The sequence below is a fragment of the Mesoplodon mirus genome (assembly GCF_964341445.2).
Source record: "Mesoplodon mirus genome assembly, chromosome: 19".
In the NCBI taxonomy this organism is placed as follows: domain Eukaryota; kingdom Metazoa; phylum Chordata; class Mammalia; order Artiodactyla; family Ziphiidae; genus Mesoplodon; species Mesoplodon mirus.
This window is the reverse complement of record NC_138995.1, coordinates 39660446-39679869: the sequence shown is the minus strand read 5'-3', so window position 1 is coordinate 39679869 and position 19424 is coordinate 39660446. Positions and strand designations below refer to the sequence as shown.

Genomic DNA, 19424 nt, shown 5'->3' with positions numbered 1-19424 from the left:
GGCCCTTGCTGCAGGCCTGGCGCCGGTCCGCCCTTGTGGAGCAGCTTGGGTCCTCCCACATCGTGCCCATGAGGTCCTGGTCGCAGAGAGCTCGGCCACGTCTCTTCGTGATGTTCCGAGGTCCAGCATCCTTCCTGTCGCACCACAGCTACCTCCTCCTCTTTTTTTTTTCACAGCTTTAATATTCACGTGCCATCTAATTCGCCATCTTGAAGTGCACCATCCAGTTTGTTTACGAGGTTGTGCACCCATTGCCACTCTTTGCCAAAACACTTTCATCACCGCAGAAAGAAACCCGACACCCTTGGTTGTCACCCACAATCTCTCCATCCCTCCCAGCCCCTGGTAACCATGCATCTACCTTCTGTCTCCATGGATTTGCCTATTCTGGACACTTCATGTGATTGGAATCATAATGCTGCGTGGCCTTTTGTGTCTTTTGCTTCTTTCACTTCACATGATGTTCTCAGAGTTCCTCTGTGCTGTAGCATGGGTCAGAACTTCAGTCCTTTTTATCGCTGGTAAGTTGTTCATTGTATGGATACACCGTATTTTATTTATCCATTCATCAGCTGATAGATATGTGGGTTGTTTTCACTTCTTGGCCATTGTGATAACGCTGCTATGAACATTTGTGTACAGATTATTGTTTACACATATGTTTTCATTTCTCTTTGGAAATACCTAGGAGCGGAATTGCTGGGCTCTAGGGTAATTCTATTGGAGGAAGTGCCAGACTTTTCCAAAAAGCTGTGCTGTTTTATATCCCTACCCAGAGTGTATGAGGCCTGCAGTTTCTCTGCATCCTCACCAACACTTGTTATTGTCCAGTTGGTTCTTTTGATTACAGCCACCTTAGTGGGTGGGAAATGATAATCTTATTATGGTTTAATTTGCATTTCCCCGATGGCAAATAATCCTGAGCATCTTTTAATGTGTTTATTGGCCATTTGTATATCCTCTTTGGGTAAGTGTCTCTTCAGAGTCTTTGCCCATTTTTAAATTGGGTTGTGATTTTATTTTTGAGCTGTGAGAGTTCATTATGTATCACAGATACAGAAATATACAGTCCCTTATCAGATACATGATTTGCAACTTCTTTCTCTTATTCTGTTCTTTCACTTCTTGATGATGTCCTTTGAAGCACAGAAGTTGTAAGTTTTGATGAACTCCAATACGTTTGTCTTTTGTTTGGTTTTGGAGTCATCCGAGAAACCACTGCTTACTCCCGGGTCACCAAGAATTATACCTGTGTTTTCTTCCAAGTCTTATAGTTTTCACTCTTGCATCTCATTTCTGATATGTTGGCTCAGATGTATTTTCGTCTTCAGGGTGGAAATATCTACCGGGTCCCCCACCCGATGAAGGAGGAGAACATGGCGTGTGGCTGGTAAGTTCCGAAGCCCCTCGGGAATCCTCTGGTGGCTTTGATGTGCTGGGCCTGGGTGAGCGAGCTCTGGATGCTTCACTCCTGAAGGGGTGAGCACCAGGCCACGGGGAATCGGGGGCATCATCTCCATTTCTTTAGGGTTCGTCCAAAGCTGTCAGAGGATCAGTGTTTGGGGACAGAGTCCCATTCTCCCTTTCTTCCCCACAGTAACCAGCACAATGGTGGTCCCACAGACTGGGCAGAGCCAAGGAGCACTTACGTCTGCAAGAATTGCAGCCAGATGTTTTATACAGAGAGAGGGCTGAGCAGCCACATGTGTTTTCACAGCGACCAGTGGCCGTCACCTCGAGGGAAGCAGGAGCCGCAGGTGAAGGGGCTCGAAGCTGCCATTCATCTCAGGATGGAGCCGTCCTCCTGCGGGGAGCCTGGCTGGGGGCCGGGAGTCAGGGCTGTGCTGCTCTGGAGAGGCCCCTTTCTCCCTACATACTGTGTCTCTTAAAGGGCTGGCTCTTCTCTGTGTGTAGGTGTGTGGCATGGAGTTTTGCAAGCCACGAAGACAGGTGCTGAGGCCGGAGGGGGACAGGCAGAGTTCCCCGAGAGCCAGGAAGTCCTTGGACAACATGACCACCGCCCCTTTGGTGGTCCCTGTGTCGGTGCCTGTGGCTCCAGCGAACCATCCCCCGGGGAGCAAGGTGGGTGCACTTCCTTCCAGCTGCTTTCCAGCTGCCAGTGGGAGCTGTGAGAAAAGCCCCCAAATCCTGACTCCATAAGAGCTTGATTTGCGTGTTCATTCATCCATTCAACCTCCAGTGAGCTTCTTTTGTGCCTGGCCCTGTGTTGGGCAGGGCTGGGGACACTGCAGCGACCACAACAGGCCTGCCCCCGTCTCCTGGGGCTCCCAGCCCAGCGGGGTAGATAGACCCATCCCCGGACACTGACGACCCAGAACGGGCCGGGCTGGGAGAGGGAGCTGTAGGAGCCCCGAGGGCACCAGAGACCCTGCCTGAGGAAGGGGGTGTTGCAGCTGAGAGCTGGAGGATGAGGAGGGGTAAGATGGGCAGAGAGGAGGGGAGATTGCGTGGAGGTAAGAGAGAGTGTAGCAAGCTCAAGCCGTCGTCTCTTCAGCCTGTGCTGGAAGAGCCCACCTGGAGAAGTCCATGCTGGACTCGGGTACGGGGTGCATGGAGCCCACTGTTTGTCTCCCAGGAGCTGCTGTCATTTTGAGGGCAACAGGTTTTCCTTTTGTCATGCTGTTGCATCCGTCTGGCCCCCACACTTTAAGTGCCAGTCACTTTAACAACGGACATGAGTTTCCAAAATGGTCTGAGTGAGGGCCTCTCCTTGGGGGGTGTGGGTGCCTGAGAAGGCCCCAGCCTCAAACATCGCCCGGCTTAGGGTCTGGAGTCTGGCTCAGGCGTGGTGGCCCTGCCCGGCTTCCTGTGCTGAGGACTCTTTGCACGGCCATGCTGGGTGTGCGTCTGGCTGGTCAGTACCCTTTCCCAGTCTCAGGCCATCTTGAGGACTGAGCTGTGGGGCCGGTGGCCTCAGGTGACCCCTATGGTTCTGAAGTCTCTTCTTCTCCAGGGACGGGAGAAGGACGGGGAAGAGAGAGACAGGAGAGCAGCCAACACAGGAAGCGGAAGAAGCTCCCACGGCCCAAGGCACTGCTCATCCCTCCTCCGCCCTCCATGTCTGGGGAGCCGGGCCCGGGAGGATGCCGCCAGAGCTGCCTGTGCTTGCCCGTGTTCCTGGTGGACCGTCTCCTGAAGGGAGTGTCCCAGTGCCCTGCCTACACGCCGCCCCCGATGCTCAGCCCCATCCGGGAGGGCTCTGGGCTGTATTTCAACACTCTGTGTTCCACATCTGCCCGGGCCCGTCCCGACAGGCTCATCAGCGCCATGCTTGGTGAGTGAGCTTGATCACCCCATGATAGGCCTGTGGGGGGCCAGACCCCCGCCCCCTGTAGAATTCGGTCCAGCCATTCCCTCTGGCCTACGCTTGGGTCTGGTCTGGGGGTCCTGTTGCTGTTCAGAACTATCCCAGGACCATCTGGGACCAGCAGCCTTCTAGGTGCTTATAACTTTGTAGCCAGAAAGAAAATAGACGCAATTTAGCCTAACCACCATTCTGCCTGCCCTTTCGAGTAATTGTTTAAACAGCTTTATTGAGGTATAATTCACATGCCATATGAATCACCCATTTAAAGTGTACAGTGATTTTTTAGTGTATTCTTAGGATTGTACACCCATCCCACAATCTAATTCTAGAGCATTTTCATCACCCCAGAAGATTATATCCACGAGCGGTGACACACAGGCCCTGTAGCCCCCAGCTCCTCTGCCCTGGGCAACCACCAGTCTACCAACCTACTTTTTCTATGGGTCTCCCTATTCTGGACATTTCATATACTTGGGATCATACAATATGTGCCATTCTGTGTCTAGCTTGTTCACTTAGAATAATGTTGTCAAGGTTCATCCATGTTGTACTATGCATCAGTGCTTCATTTCTTTTTATGGATGAATGATATTCCATTCTCTGGAGAGACAACATTTTATTTATCCATTCATCAGTTGAGGGGCATTTGGGTTGTTTTCGTCCTTTGGCTCTTGCAAATAGTGCTGTTAAGAACATTTATGTATAAGTTGTTTTTGGACATAAGTCCTCATTTCTCTTGGGTATACAGCTCAGAGTGGAATTGCTGGGTCAAAGGGTAACTATGTCTAACCGTTTAAGGAACTGCCGGACTGTTTTCCAAAATGGCCGGGTCATTTTAAATTTCCACCAGCATTGTATGAAAGTTCCAGTTTCTCCACATCCTTGCTAAACACTTCTTATCTGTCTTTTTCATTATAACCATCCTAGTGGGTGTAAAGTGGTAGCTCGTTGTGGGGTGTTTGTTTATTTGTTTGTTTGTTTGTTTTGCGGTACGTGGGCCTCTCAGTGTTTGTGGCCTCGCCCGTTGTGGAGCACAGGCTCCGGATGCGCAGGCTCAGCGACCATGGCTCTCGGGCCCAGCCGCACCGCAGCAAGCGGGATCCTCCTGGACCGGGGCACGAACCTGCGTCCCCTGCATCGGCAGGCGGACTCTCAACCACTGCGCCACCAGGGAAGCCCCCTCATTGTGGTTTTGATTTACATTTCCCTGATGGCTAACGATGTTGAGCATCTTTCCATGTGCTTATTATCCATTTGTATATCTTCTCGGGAGAAATGTCTGCTCAGATCCTTTGCCCATTTTTTAAATTGAATTCTTATCTTTTTATCATTGAGTTGTCTCAGTTCCTTATATAGTCTGGATGCAAGCCCCTTATCAGATATATGATTTGCAAATTCTCTCCAATTTTGTGGGTTGTCCTTTCATTTTATTTATGATATGGTTTGCAGTACACAAGTTTTTAATTTTGATGAAGTCCAACTTATTCTTAGGCCTGCGATCAATCTTTAGTGAACTTTTATATACTGTATGAGGTAGGAGTCCAAATTTATTCTTTTGCATGTATGTATCAGTTCTTCCAGCACTTGAAAATACTGTTCTTTTCTCATTGAATAGTCTTGGTACTTTGTTTTGTTTTGTTTTCTTTTGCGGTACACGGGCCTCTCACTGTTGTGGCACTCCCGTTGCGGGGCACAGGCTCCGGACGCGCAGGCTCAGTGGCCATGGCTCACGGACCCAGCTGCTCCACGGCACGTGGGATCTTCCCAGACCGGGGCACAAACCCATGTCCCCTGCATCGCCAGGCAGACTCTCAACCACTGCGCCACCAGGGAAGCCCTGTCTTGGTACCTTTGTGGAAAATCAGTTGACCATAAATGATTTGAGATTTTTCTTCTTTTTTAATACAGGCATTTTACAGCTATAGATTTCCTTCTGAACATTGCTTTAGCTACATTTTGTAAGTTTTAGTATGTTGTGTTTTTATATTCATTCAGCTAAAGTATTTTCTAATTTATCATTCCACTTCTTGTTTAACACACTGACTATTAAAGAGTGTGTTGCTTAATTTTCACATATTTGTGAATTTTCCAAATTGCTGCCTTTTATTGATTTGTAATCTAATTCTCTTGTGGTCAGAGAACATACTTTGTTTCTTTTTCAATTGAATTTATTTAATTTTTTTTTATTTGTTTGGCTGTGCTGTGTGGTTTGCAGGATCTTAGTTCCCCCACCAGGGATCGAACCCATGCCCCCTGCAGCGGAAGCGTGGAGTCCTAATGACTGGACCGCCAGGGAATTCCCTTAAATTTATTTTAAAATTTAAAACTTATTGAGGCATGTTATATGGGCTAGAATCCGGTCTGTCTTGAAGAATGTTCCATGTGAATTTGAGAAGAATGTATTCTACTGATGTTTGGTGGAATGCTGTATTTTGTCTGTTTTGTCTAGTTAGTTTCAATTTCCTTGTTGATCTTCTGCCTAGCTGCCCTATCCACTGTTGAAAGTATTGAAATCTCCAACTATTATTTTGTAATGGTTTATTTCATCCTTCAGTTCTGTCGTTTGTTGCTTGGTGTATTTTGGGGTTCTGTTTTTAGGTGTGTATATGTTTGTAATTGTCACATCTTCCTCACGGCTTGACCTTTTACCATTATGATGTGATTGTGACTTCATTTGTCATTACTACAATAATTTTATCATTATCTCTGGTAATATTTTTTTGTTTTAAAGTCTAATGTGCCTGACATTAGTATAGTCATTCCATTCTCTTTTTTGGTTGTTGTTTTCTTGGTATATATTTTTCTCTTCTTTTACTTTCAGCCTATTTGTGTCTTTGAAAATAAAGCATGTTACCTCTAGACACCATTAGTTGGATCATGTGTTTTTTTATCCAGTCTTAGAAACTCTGCCTTTTGGCTTGGTTTGTTTAATCCATTCTTGTTTACTGTTATATTGATATGGTTGCATTTACATCTGCCATTTTGCTTTCTATTTTCTATATGTTACATGTCTTTTTCTCCCTCTGTTCCTCCTTTCCTGCTTTCTTTTGTATTAAGAGAGTATTTTCTAGTGTAACATTTTAATTCTGTTAATTTTTCACTTTTTCTTAGTCATTTCTTAGTGGTTGCTCTAGGACTTAAAATATATGTCTTATCAGAATCTGTTAGGATGTGTAATAACTCACTAACAATGAAATATAGAAACACTGCTCCTATCTAGCTCTCTTCCTTCTAACTCTTTTGCTATTATATGTGAGAGACCCAGTAATACCTTACTGGTCATGTTTCTTGCTTTATATACTTTTATTTCGTGTAAAAACACTGAGAGAATAAAGGAAAACAAGCATGATTTATAGAGGTTGTTATATTAACCTTCTTACTGACCATTTCTGATCTCTTCATTTATTCTTGTGGATTTGAGTTACTGTCTGAGGTGATATTCCTTTACTCCAATGCAGCTGTGCTCCTTGTGCAGTTACTGTCACATATATTATATTTCTATATGTTAGAGGCCCACAATACATATTGTTTTATGCAGTTATTTTTTAAGGCACTTAAGAAAAGAAAAGAAATATGTAATCATACTGATTTTTATAGTTACCCATATTTACTAGCGCTTCGCTTTTTTTTTTTTTTTTTTGGTTTGGATTCAAGTTACCATCTGATGTCATTTGCTTTCAATCTGAAGGACTTTCTTTACTATTTATTTTTATTAGGCATGTATAATTCACATACCATACAATTCATCCCTTTAAAGTATAGAATTCAATGGTTTTTAGTATATTCACAGAGCTGTGCAACCATCACTACCATCAGTTTTCAGAAATTTTCATCATCCCCAAAAGAAGCCCTGTACTTATTAGCAGTCCCTCCTTTCCATCCTCCCCATCCCCAGCCATGGGTAACGACTAATCTACTTTGTCTCTATCGATGTGGCTATCCTGCATATTTCATATGAGTGGAATCATACAGTATGTGGTCCTTTATGAATGCCTTCTTTTAGTTAGCATGATGTTTTTACGTTTCATCCACGTTGCACTATGTATCAGTACTTTGTTCCATTTTGCGGGCTGAATAATATTTCACCTTTAATATTTCTTGTAAGAGAGGTCTGCCAGCAACAGGTATTCTCAGTTTTTATTTATCTGGGAATGTCTTTATTTTACCTTCATTTTTGCAAGATAATTTGCTGAATATAAGATACTTGGTTGACACTCTTTTACTTTCAGGAATTTGAATATACTATGCCATTGCCTTGTAACCTACATCGTTTCTGTTAAGAAGTTAGCTGTTAATTTTACTGTAGTGCCCTTGTATGTAACAAATTGTTTTTCCCTTTTTGCTTTCAAGATCTTATCTTTATTTTTGCTTTCCAGATTTTGCCTATGTTATGTCTGGATGTAGATCTCTTTGTGTTCATCTTTCTTGGAGTTTATAGAGTTTGCTGGATATACATATTGTTTTTCATCAACTTTGGGAAATTTTCAGCCATTAATACTTTAAATATTCTGTCCCTTTCTCCCCTCTTTCTGGTACTCCCACTACATATATATTGTTGCATGTAATGACATCTCACATTTCTCTGAGGCTCTCTTCACTTTCCTACATTGTTTTTCTCTCTGTTCTTCAGATTTCATAGTCTCCATTGTTCTATCTTCAGGTTTGCTGATCGTTTCTTCTGCCAGCTCAGATGTACTGTTGAGCCTTATTTTGGTTATTGTACTTTTTAAACCCCTGAATTATTTCCATTTGGTTCTTCTTTTTTTTTCTTTTTTGACTACATCACACAGCATGCAGGATCTTAGTTCCTCGACTAGGGATCAAACCCATGCCCCCTGCAGTGGAGGCGCGGAGTCTTAACCACTGGACCCCCAGGCAAGTCCACATTTGTTTCTTTTTAAAAAAATAATTTCCATCTCTTGATGGCATTTTCTCTTTGATGAGAAATTTTTATTTTATCTTACTTTAATTCTTTAAGCATGGGAGCCAGGGGAAGAAGAAGCCCCCATCTCCTTGGCTGCACCTACCTGGGTAGAGCTTCCATTACAAAGAGCTGGGGGCTAGGTGGGTAAGGGAGTGGGCCATGGCTCCAGTGCCACAGACTCTCACTGTTCTTCCCAAGATTTAGTGGATTTTCTTGAATGAGTATTTCTTAAAATGCTGTATGCCTTTAGGACAACTTGCATTGACTTTGGCTTACTGTTCTTTTATTTTTTTTTAATGATTTTTATCAGTAAATGTGTTGTTTTGCCGAGTTCCTTACTCTACTTTTTCAGAAGTCTTATCCCCCTTCCATGCAATCTCTTTTTTATGCAGATATTTTAACAGCTTTATTGAGATATAACTAGCATACAAGAAACTGCACATCTATAAAGTATAGTATTTTTTTTCTTTATAACAGATTTAATCAGCTATACATATACATATGTTCCCATATCCCCTCCCTTTTGCGTCTCCCTCCCACCCTCCCTATCCCACCCCTCCAGGCGGTCACAAAGCACCGAGCTGATCTCCCTGTGCTATGCGGCTGCTTCCCACTAGCTATCTACCTTACGTTTGGTAGTGTATATATGTCCATGCCGCTCTTTCACTTTGTCACAGCTTACCCTTCCCCCTCCCCATATCCTCAAGTCCATTCTCTGGTAGGTCTGTGTCTTTATTCCTGTCTTACCCCTATGTTCTTCATGACATTTTTTTTCTTAAATTCCATATATATGTGTCAGCATACAGTATTTGTCTTTCTCTTTCTGACTTACTTCACTCTGTATGACAGACTCTAGGTCCATCCACCTCATTACAAATAGCTCAATTTCATTTCTTTTTATGGCTGAGTAATATTCCATTGTATATATGTGCCACATCTTCTTTACCCATTCATCCGATGATGGACACTTAGGTTGTTTCCATCTCTGGGCTATTGTAAATAGGGCTGCTATGAACATTTTGGTACATGTCTCCTTTTGAATTATGGTTTTCTCAGGGTATATGCCCAGTAGTGGGATTGCTGGGTCGTATGGTAGTTCTATTTGTAGTTTTTTAAGGAACCTCCATACCGTTCTCCATAGTGGCTGTACCAATTCACATTCCCACCAGCAGTGCAAGAGTGTTCCCTTTTTTCCACACCCTCTCCAGCATTTATTGTTTCTAGATGTTTTGATGATGGCCATTCTGACTGGTGTGAGATGATATCTCATTGTAGTTTTGATTTGCATTTCTCTAATGAGTAAAGATGTTGAGCATCCTTTCATGTGTTTGTTGGCAGTCTGTATATCTTCTGTGGAGAAATGTCTATTTAGGTCTTCTGCCCATTTTTGGATTGGGTTGTTTGTTTTTTTGTTATTGAGCTGCATGAGCTGCTTATAAATTGTGGAGATTAATCCTTTGTCAGTTGCTTCATTTGCAAATATTTTCTCCCATTCTGAGGGTTGTCTTTTGGTCTTGTTTATGGTTTCCTTTGCTGTGCCAAAGCTTTGAAGTTTCATTAGGTCCCATGTATTTATTTTTGTCTTTATTTCCATTTCTCTAGGAGGTGGGTCAAAAAGGATCTTGCTGTGATTTATGTCATAGAGTGTTCTGCCTATGTTTTCCTCTAAGAGTTTGATAGTGTCTGGCCTTACATTTAGGTCTTTAATCCATTCTGAGCTTATTTTTGTGTATGGTGTTAGGGAGTGATCTAATCTCATACTTTTACATGTCCCTGTCCAGTTTTCCCAGCACCACTTATTGAAGAGACTGTCCTTTCTCCACTGTACATTCCTGGCTCCTTTATCAAAGATAAGGTGACCATATGTCCGTGGGTTTATCTCTGGGCTTTCTATCCTGTCCCATTGATCTATCCTTCTGTTTTTGTGCCAGTACCATACTGTCTTGATTACTGTAGCTTTGTAGTATAGTCTGAAGTCAGGGAGCCTGAGTCCTCCAGCTCCATTTTTCGTTCTCAAGATTGCTTTGGCTATTCGGGGTCTTTTGTGTTTCCATACAAATTGTGAAATTTTTTGTTCTAGTTCTGTGAAAAATGCCAGTGGTAGTTTGATAGGGATTGCATTGAATCTGTAGATTGCTTTGGGTAGTAGAGTCATTTTCACAATGTCGATTCTTCCAATCCAAGAACATGGTACATCTCTCCATCTATTTGTATCATCTTTAATTTCTTTCATCAGTGTCTTATAATTTTCTGCATACAGGTCTTTTGTCTCCTTAGGTAGGTTTATTCCTAGATATTTTATTCTTTTTGTTGCGATGGTAAATGGGAGTGTTTCCTTGATTTCACTTTCAGATTTTTCATCATTAGTATATAGGAATGCCAGAGATTTCTGTGCATTAATTTTGTATCCTGCAACTTTACCAACTTCATTGATGAGCTCTAGTAGTTTTCTGGTAGCATCTTTAGGATTCTCTATGTATAGTATCATGTCATCTGCAAACAGTGACAGCTTTACTTCTTCTTTTCCGATTTGGATTCCTTTTATTTCCTTTTCTTCTCTGATTGCTGTGGCTAAACCTTCCAAAACTATGTTGACTAAGAGTGGTGAGAGTGGGCAACCTTGTCTTGTTCCTGATCTTAGTGGAAATGGTTTCAGTTTTTCACCATTGAGGACGATGCTGGCTGTGGGTTTGTCATATATGGCCTTTATTATGTTGAGGAAAGTTCCCTCTATGCCTACTTTCTGCAGGGTTTTTATCCTAAATGGGTGTTGAATTTTGTCGAAAGCTTTCTCTGCACCTATTGAGATGATCGTATGGTTTTTCTCCTTCAATTTGTTAATATGGTGTATCACGTTGATTGATTTGCGTATATTGAAGAATCCTTGCATTCCTGGAATAAACCCCACTTGATCATGGTGTATGATCCTTTTAATGTGCTGTTGGATTCTGTTTGCTAGTATTTTGTTGAGGATTTTTGCATCTATGTTCATCAGTGATATTGGCCTGTAGTTTTCTTTCTTTGTGACATCCTTGTCTGGTTTTGGTATCAAGGTGATGGTGGCCTCGTAGAATGAGTTTGGGAGTGTTCCTCCCTCTGCTCTATTTTGGAAGAGTTTGAGAAGGATAGGTGTTAGCTCTTCTCTAAATGCTTGATAGAATTCGCCTGTGAAGCCATCTGGTCCTGGGCTTTTTTGTTTGTTGGAAGATTTTTTATCACAGTTTCAATTTCAGTGCTTGTGATTGGTCTGTTCATATTTTCTATTTCTTCCTGATTCAGTCTTGGCAGGTTGTGCATTTCTAAGAGTTTGTCCATTTCTTCCAGGTTGTCCATTTTATTGGCATAGAGTTGCTTATAGTCATCTCTCATGATCTTTTGTATTTCTGCAGTGTCAGTTGTTACTTCTCCTTTTTCATTTCTAATTCTATTGATTTGAGTCTTCTCCCTTTTTTTCTTGATGAGTCTGGCTAATGGTTTATCAATTTTGTTTACCTTCTCAAAGAACCAGCTTTTAGTTTTATTGATCTTTGCTATCGTTTCCTTCATTTCTTTTTCAGTTATTTCTGATCTGATTTCTATGATTTCTCTCCTTCTGCTAACTTTGGGATGTTTTTGTTCTTCTTTCTCTAATTGCTTTAGGTGCAAGGTTAGGTTGTTTATTCGAGATGTTTCCTGTTTCTTAAGGTGGGGTTGTATTGCTATAAACTTCCCTCTTAGAACTGCTTTTGCTGCATCCCATAGGTTTTGGGTCGTCGTGTCTCCATTGTCATTTGTTTCTAGGTATTTTTAAATTTCCTCTTTGATTTCTTCAGTGATCACTTCGTTATTAAGTAGTGTATTGTTTAGCCTCCATGTGTTTGTATTTTTTACAGCTCTTTTCCTGTGATTGACATCTAGTCTCATAGCATTGTGGTCGGAAAAGATACTTGATACAATTTCAATTTTCTTAAATGTACCAAGGCTTGATTTGTGACCCAAGATATGATCTATCCTGGAGAATGTTCCATGAGCACTTGAGAAAAATGTGTATTCTGTTGTTTTTGGATGGAATGTGCTATAAATATCAATTAAGTCCATCTTGTTTAATGTATCATTTAAAGCTTGTGTTTCCTTATTTATTTTCATTTTGGATGATCTGTCCATTGGTGAAAGTGGGGTGTTAAAGTCCCCTACTATGAGTGTGTTACTGTCGATGTCTCCTTTTATGGCTGTTAGTATTTGCCTTATGTATTGAGGTGCTCCTATGTTGGGTGCATAAATATTTACAATTGTTATATCTTCTTCTTGGATCGATCCCTTGATCATTATGTAGTGTCCTTCTTTGTCTCTTGTAGTAGTCTTTATTTTAAAGTCTATTTTGTCTGATATGAGAATTGCTACTCCAGCTTTCCTTTGGTTTCCATTTGCATGGAATATCTTTTTCCATCCCCTTACTTTCAGTCTGTATGTGTCTCTAGGTCTGAAGTGGGTCTCTCGTAGACAGCATATATATGGGTCTTGTTTTTGTATGAATTCAGCCAATCTGTGTCTTTTGGTGGGAGCATTTAGTCCATTTACATTTAAGGTAATTATCGATATGTATGTTCCTATTCCCATTTTCTTAATTGTTTTGGGTTCGTTATTGTAGGTCTTTTCCTTCTGTTGTGTTTCTTGCCTAGAGAAGTTCCTTTAGCATTTGTTGTAAAGCTGGTTTGGTGGTGCTGAACTCTCTCAGCTTTTGCTTGTCTGTAACCGTTTTAATTTCTCCATCCAATCTGAATGAGATCCTTGCTGGGTAGGGTAATCTTGGTTGCAGGTTTTTCTCCTTCATCACTTTAATTATGTCCTGCCACTCCCTTCTGGCTTGTAGAGTTTCTGCTGAGAGATCAGCTGTTATCCTGATGGGGATTCCCTTGTGTGTTATTTGTTGTTTTTGCCTTGCTGCTTTTCATATGATTTCTTTGTGTTTAATTTTTGACAGTTTGATTAATATGTGTCTTGGCGTATTTCTCCTTGGATTTATTCTGTATGGGACTCTCTGTGCCTCCTGGACTTGATTAACTATTTCCTTTCCCGTATTAGGGAAGTTTTCAACTAGAATCTCTTCAAATATTTTCTCAGTCCCTTTCTTTTTCTCTTCTTCTTCTGGAACCCCTATAATTCGAATGTTGGTGCGTTTAATGTTGTCCCAGAGGTCTCTGAGACTGTCCTCTGTTCTTTTCATTCTTTTTTCTTTATTTTGCTCTGCAGCAGTTATTTCCACTATTTTATCTTCCACCTCACTTATCCGTTCTTCTGCCTCAGTTATTCTGCTATTGATCCCATCTAGAGTATTTTTCATTTCACTTATTGTGTTTTTAATCGATGCTTGATTCATCTTTAGTTCTTCTAGGTCCTTGTTAACTGTTTCTTGCATTTTGTCTATTCTATTTCCAAGATTTTGGATCTTGGAAATAGAATCTTGGATCATCTTTACCATCATTATTGTGAATTCTTTTTCAGGTAGACTGCCTATTACCTCTTCATTTGTTAGGTCTGGTGGGTTTTTATGTTGCTCCTTCTCCTGCTGTGTGTTTTTCTGTCTTCTCATTTTGCTTATGTTACTGTGTTTGGGGTCTCCTTTTTGCAGGCTGCAGGTTCGTAGTTCCCGTTGTTTTTGGTGTCTGTCCCCAGTGGCTAAGGTTGGTTTAGTGGGTTGTGTAGGCTTCCTGGTGGAGGGGACTAGTGCCTGTGTTCTGGTGGATGAGGCTGGATCTTGTCTTTCTGGTGGGCAGGTCCAGGTCTGGTGGTGTGTTTTGGGGTGTCTGTGGACGTTTTATGATTTTAGGCCACCTCTCTGCTAATGGGTGGCATTGTGTTCCTGTGTTGCTAGTTGTTTGGCATAGGGTGTCCAGCACTGTAGCTTGCTGGTCGTTGAGTGAAGCTGGGTGCTGGTGTTGAGATGGAGAGAGATCTCTGGAAGATTTTCGCCGTTTGATATTATGTGGAGCTGGGAGGTCTCTTGTGGACCAGTGTCCTGAAGTTGGCTCTCCCACCTCAGAGGCACAGCAGTGACTCCTGGCTCCTCAATCTGGGATGATTTGTTGTCTATTCATGTATTCCACAGATACAGGGTACATCAAGTTGATTGTGGAGCTTTAATCTGCTGCTTCTGAGGCTGCTGGGAGAGGTTTCCCTTTCTCTTCTTTGTTCTCACAGCTCCTGGGTCTCAGCTTTGGATTTGGCCCCGCCTCTGCGTGTAGGTCGCCGGAGGGCGTCTGTTCTTCGCTCAGACAGGACAGGGTTAAAGGAGCAGCCTCTTCGGGGACTCTGGCTCACTCAGGCCGGGCAGGAGGGAGGGGCACGGAGTGCGGGGCGAGCCTGCAGCGGCAGAGGCCCGCGTGACGTTGCACCAGCCCGAGGCGCGCCGTGCGTTCTCCCAGGGAAGCCGCCCCTGGATCCCGGGACCCCGGTAGTGGCGGGCTGCACAGGCTCCCGGAAGGGCGGTGTGGACAGTGACCTGCGCTCGCACACAGGCCTCTTGGCGGCGGCAGCAGCGGCCCCAGCGTCCCACGCCCGTCACTGGGCTCCGCGCTTTCAGCCGTCTGTGGAGCTCCTTTAAGCAGCGCTCTTAATCCCCTCTCCTCGCGCACCAGGAAACCAAGAGGGAAGAAAAAGTCTCTTGCCTCTTCGGCAGCTCCAGAGTTTTCCCGGACTCCCTCTCGGCTAGCTGTGGCACATTAGCCCCCTTCAGGCTGAGTTCTCGCCGCCAGCCCCAGTCCTCTCCCTGCGCTCTGCCCGAAGCCCGAGCCTCAGCTTCCAGCGCCGCCCGCCCCAGCGGGCGAGCAGACAAGCCTCTCGGGCTGGTGAGTGCCGCTCGGCACCGATCCTCTGTGCGGGAATCTCTCCGCTTTGCCCTACCCAGGTATGTGGGGAGTTTCTTGCCTTTTGGGAGGTCTGGGATCTTCTGCCAGCGTTCAGTAGGTGTTCTGTAGGAGTTGTTCCACGTGTAGCTGTATTTCTGGTGTATCCGTCAGAAGTTGTAAGTTTTGATGAAGTCCAACATGTCTGTCTTTTGTTTGGTTTTGGAGTCATCCAAGAAACCACTGCTTACTTCCGGGTCACCAAGAATTATACCTGTGTTTTCTTCCAAGTCTTATAGTTTTCACTCTTGCATCTCATTTCTGATATGTTGGCTCAGATGTATTTTCGTCTTCAGGGTGGAAATATCTACCGGGTCCCCCACCCGATGAAGGAGGAGAACATGGCGTGTGGCTGGTAAGTTCCGAAGCCCCTCGGGAATCCTCTGGTGGCTTTGATGTGCTGGGCCTGGGTGAGCGAGTTCTGGATGCTTCACTCCTGAAGGGGTGAGCACCAGGCCACGGGGAATCGGGGGCATCATCCCCATTTCTTTAGGGTTCGTCCAAAGCTGTCAGAGGATCAGTGTTTGGGGACAGAGTCCCATTCTCCCTTTCTTCCCCACAGTAACCAGCACAATGGTGGTCCCACAGACTGGGCAGAGCCAAGGAGCACTTACGTCTGCAAGAATTGCAGCCAGATGTTTTATACAGAGAGAGGGCTGAGCAGCCACATGTGTTTTCACAGCGACCAGTGGCCGTCACCTCGAGGGAAGCAGGAGCCGCAGGTGAAGGGGCTCGAAGCTGCCATTCATCTCAGGATGGAGCCGTCCTCCTGCGGGGAGCCTGGCTGGGGGCCGGGAGTCAGGGCTGTGCTGCTCTGGAGAGGCCCCTTTCTCCCTACATACTGTGTCTCTTAAAGGGCTGGCTCTTCTCTGTGTGTAGGTGTGTGGCATGGAGTTTTGCAAGCCACGAAGACAGGTGCTGAGGCCGGAGGGGGACAGGCAGAGTTCCCCGAGAGCCAGGAAGTCCTTGGACAACATGACCACCGCCCCTTTGGTGGTCCCTGTGTCGGTGCCTGTGGCTCCAGCGAACCATCCCCCGGGGAGCAAGGTGGGTGCACTTCCTTCCAGCTGCTTTCCAGCTGCCAGTGGGAGCTGTGAGAAAAGCCCCCAAATCCTGACTCCATAAGAGCTTGATTTGCGTGTTCATTCATCCATTCAACCTCCAGTGAGCTTCTTTTGTGCCTGGCCCTGTGCTGGGCAGGGCTGGGGACACTGCAGCGACCACAACAGGCCTGCCCCCGTCTCCTGGGGCTCCCAGCCCAGCGGAGTAGATAGACCCATCCCCGGACACTGACGACCCAGAACGGGCCGGGCTGGGAGAGGGAGCTGTAGGAGCCCCGAGGGCACCAGAGACCCTGCCTGAGGAAGGGGGTGTTGCAGCTGAGAGCTGGAGGATGAGGAGGGGTAAGATGGGCAGAGAGGAGGGGAGATTGCGTGGAGGTAAGAGCGAGTGTAGCAAGGTCAAGCCGTCGTCTCTTCAGCCTGTGCTGGAAGACCCCACCTGGAGACATTCATGCTGGACTCGGGTACGGGGTGCATGGAGCCCACTGTTTGTCTCCCAGGAGCTGCTGTCATTTTGAGGGCAACAGGTTTTCCTTTTGTCATGCTGTTGCATCCGTCTGGCCCCCACTCTTTAAGTGCCAGTCACTTTAACAACGGACATGAGTTTCCAAAATGGTCTGAGTGAGGGCCTCTCCTTGGGGGGTGTGGGTGCCTGAGAAGGCCCCAGCCTCAAACATCGCCCGGCTTAGGGTCTGGAGTCTGGCTCAGGCGTGGTGGCCCTGCCCGGCTTCCTGTGCTGAGGACTCTTTGCACGGCCATGCTGGGTGTGCGTCTGGCTGGTCAGTACCCTTTCCCAGTCTCAGGCCATCTTGAGGACTGAGCTGTGGGGCCGGTGGCCTCAGGTGACCCCTATGGTTCTGAAGTCTCTTCTTCTCCAGGGACAGGAGAAGGACGGGGAAGAGAGAGACAGCAAGGAGAGCAGCCAACACAGGAAGCGGAAGAAGCTCCCACGGCCCAAGGCACTGCTCATCCCTCCTCCGCCCTCCATGTCTGGGGAGCCGGGCCCGGGAGGATGCCGCCAGAGCTGCCTGTGCTCGCCCGTGTTCCTGGTGGACCGTCTCCTGAAGGGAGTGTCCCAGTGCCCTGCCTACACGCCGCCCCCGATGCTCAGCCCCATCCAGGAGGGCTCTGGGCTGTATTTCAACACTCTGTGTTCCACATCTGCCCGGGCCCGTCCCGACAGGCTCATCAGCGCCATGCTTGGTGAGTGAGCTTGATCACCCCATGATAGGCCTGTGGGGGGCCAGACCCCCGCCCCCTGTAGAATTCGGTCCAGCCATTCCCTCTGGCCTACGCTTGGGTCTGGTCTGGGTGTCCTGTTGCTGTTCAGAACTATCCCAGGACCATCTGGGACCAGCAGCCTTCTAGGTGCTTATAACTTTGTAGCCAGAAAGAAAATAGACGCAATTTAGCCTAACCACCATTCTGCCTGCCCTTTCGAGTAATTGTTTAAACAGCTTTATTGAGGTATAATTCACATGCCATATGAATCACCCATTTAAAGTGTACAGTGATTTTTTAGTGTATTCTTAGGATTGTACACCCATCCCACAATCTAATTCTAGAGCATTTTCATCACCCCAGAAGATTATATCCACGAGCGGTGACACACAGGCCCTGTAGCCCCCAGCTCCTCTGCCCTGGGCAACCACCAGTCTACCAACCTACTTTTTCTATGGGTCTCCCTATTCTGGACATTTCATATACTTGGGATCATACAATATGTGCCATTCTGTGTCTAGTTTGTTCACTTAGAATAATGTTGTCAAGGTTCATCCATGTTGTACTATGCATCAGTGCTTCATTTCTTTTTATGGGTGAATGATATTCCATTCTGTGGAGAGACAACATTTTATTTATCCATTCATCAGTTGAGGGGTATTTGGGTTGTTTTCGTCCTTTGGCTATTGCAAATAGTGCTGTTAAGAACATTTATGTATAAGTTGTTTTTGGACATAAGTCCTCATTTCTCTTGGGTATACAGCTCAGAGTGGAATTGCTGGGTCAAAGGGTAACTATGTCTAACCGTTTAAGGAACTGCCGGACTGTTTTCCAAAATGGCCGGGTCATTTTAAATTTCCACCAGCATTGTATGAAAGTTCCAGTTTCTCCACATCCTTGCTAAACACTTCTTATCTGTCTTTTTCATTATAACCATCCTAGTGGGTGTAAAGTGGTAGCTCTTTGTGGGGTGTTTGTTTATTTGTTTGTTTGTTTGTTTTGCGGTACGTGGGCCTCTCAGTGTTTGTGGCCTCGCCCGTTGTGGAGCACAGGCTCCGGATGCGCAGGCTCAGCGACCATGGCTCTCGGGCCCAGCCGCACCGCAGCAAGCGGGATCCTCCCGGACCGGGGCACGAACCTGCGTCCCCTGCATCGGCAGGCGGACTCTCAACCACTGCGCCACCAGGGAAGCCCCCTCATTGTGGTTTTGATTTACATTTCCCTGATGACTAACGATGTTGAGCATCTTTCCACGTGCTTATTATCCATTTGTATATCTTCTCGGGAGAAATGTCTGTTCAGATCCTTTGCCCATTTTTTAAATTGAATTCTTATCTTTTTATCATTGAGTTGTCTCAGTTCCTTATATAGTCTGGATGCAAGCCCCTTATCAGATATATGATTTGCAAATTCTCTCCAATTTTGTGGGTTGTCCTTTCATTTTATTTATGATATGGTTTGCAGTACACAAGTTTTTAATTTTGATGAAGTCCAACTTATTCTTAGGCCTGCGATCAATCTTTAGTGAACTTTTATATACTGTATGAGGTAGGAGTCCAAATTTATTCTTTTGCATGTATGTATCAGTTCTTCCAGCACTTGAAAATACTGTTCTTTTCTCATTGAATAGTCTTGGTACTTTGTTTTGTTTTGTTTTCTTTTGCGGTACACGGGCCTCTCACTGTTGTGGCCTCTCCCTTTGTGGGGCACAGGCTCCGGACGCGCAGGCTCAGTGGCCATGGCTCACGGACCCAGCTGCTCCGCGGCACGTGGGATCTTCCCAGACCGGGGCACAAACCCATGTCCCCTGCATCGCCAGGCAGACTCTCAACCACTGCGCCACCAGGGAAGCCCTGCCTTGGTACCTTTGTGGAAAATCAGTTGACCATAAATGATTTGAGATTTTTCTTCTTTTTTAATACAGGCATTTTACAGCTCTAGATTTCCTTCTGAACATTGCTTTAGCTACATTTTGTAAGTTTTAGTATGTTGTGTTTTTATATTCATTC

The 19424-nt window shown here is 45.1% G+C and overlaps 1 pseudogene across 1 annotated transcript in view; it reads left to right on the top strand.

The window, feature by feature from the left end:
* Positions 1-19424, top strand: part of LOC309794761 (zinc finger protein 541-like) — a 50527-nt pseudogene that overhangs the window by 19030 nt on the left and 12073 nt on the right. The window lies entirely within an intron of this gene.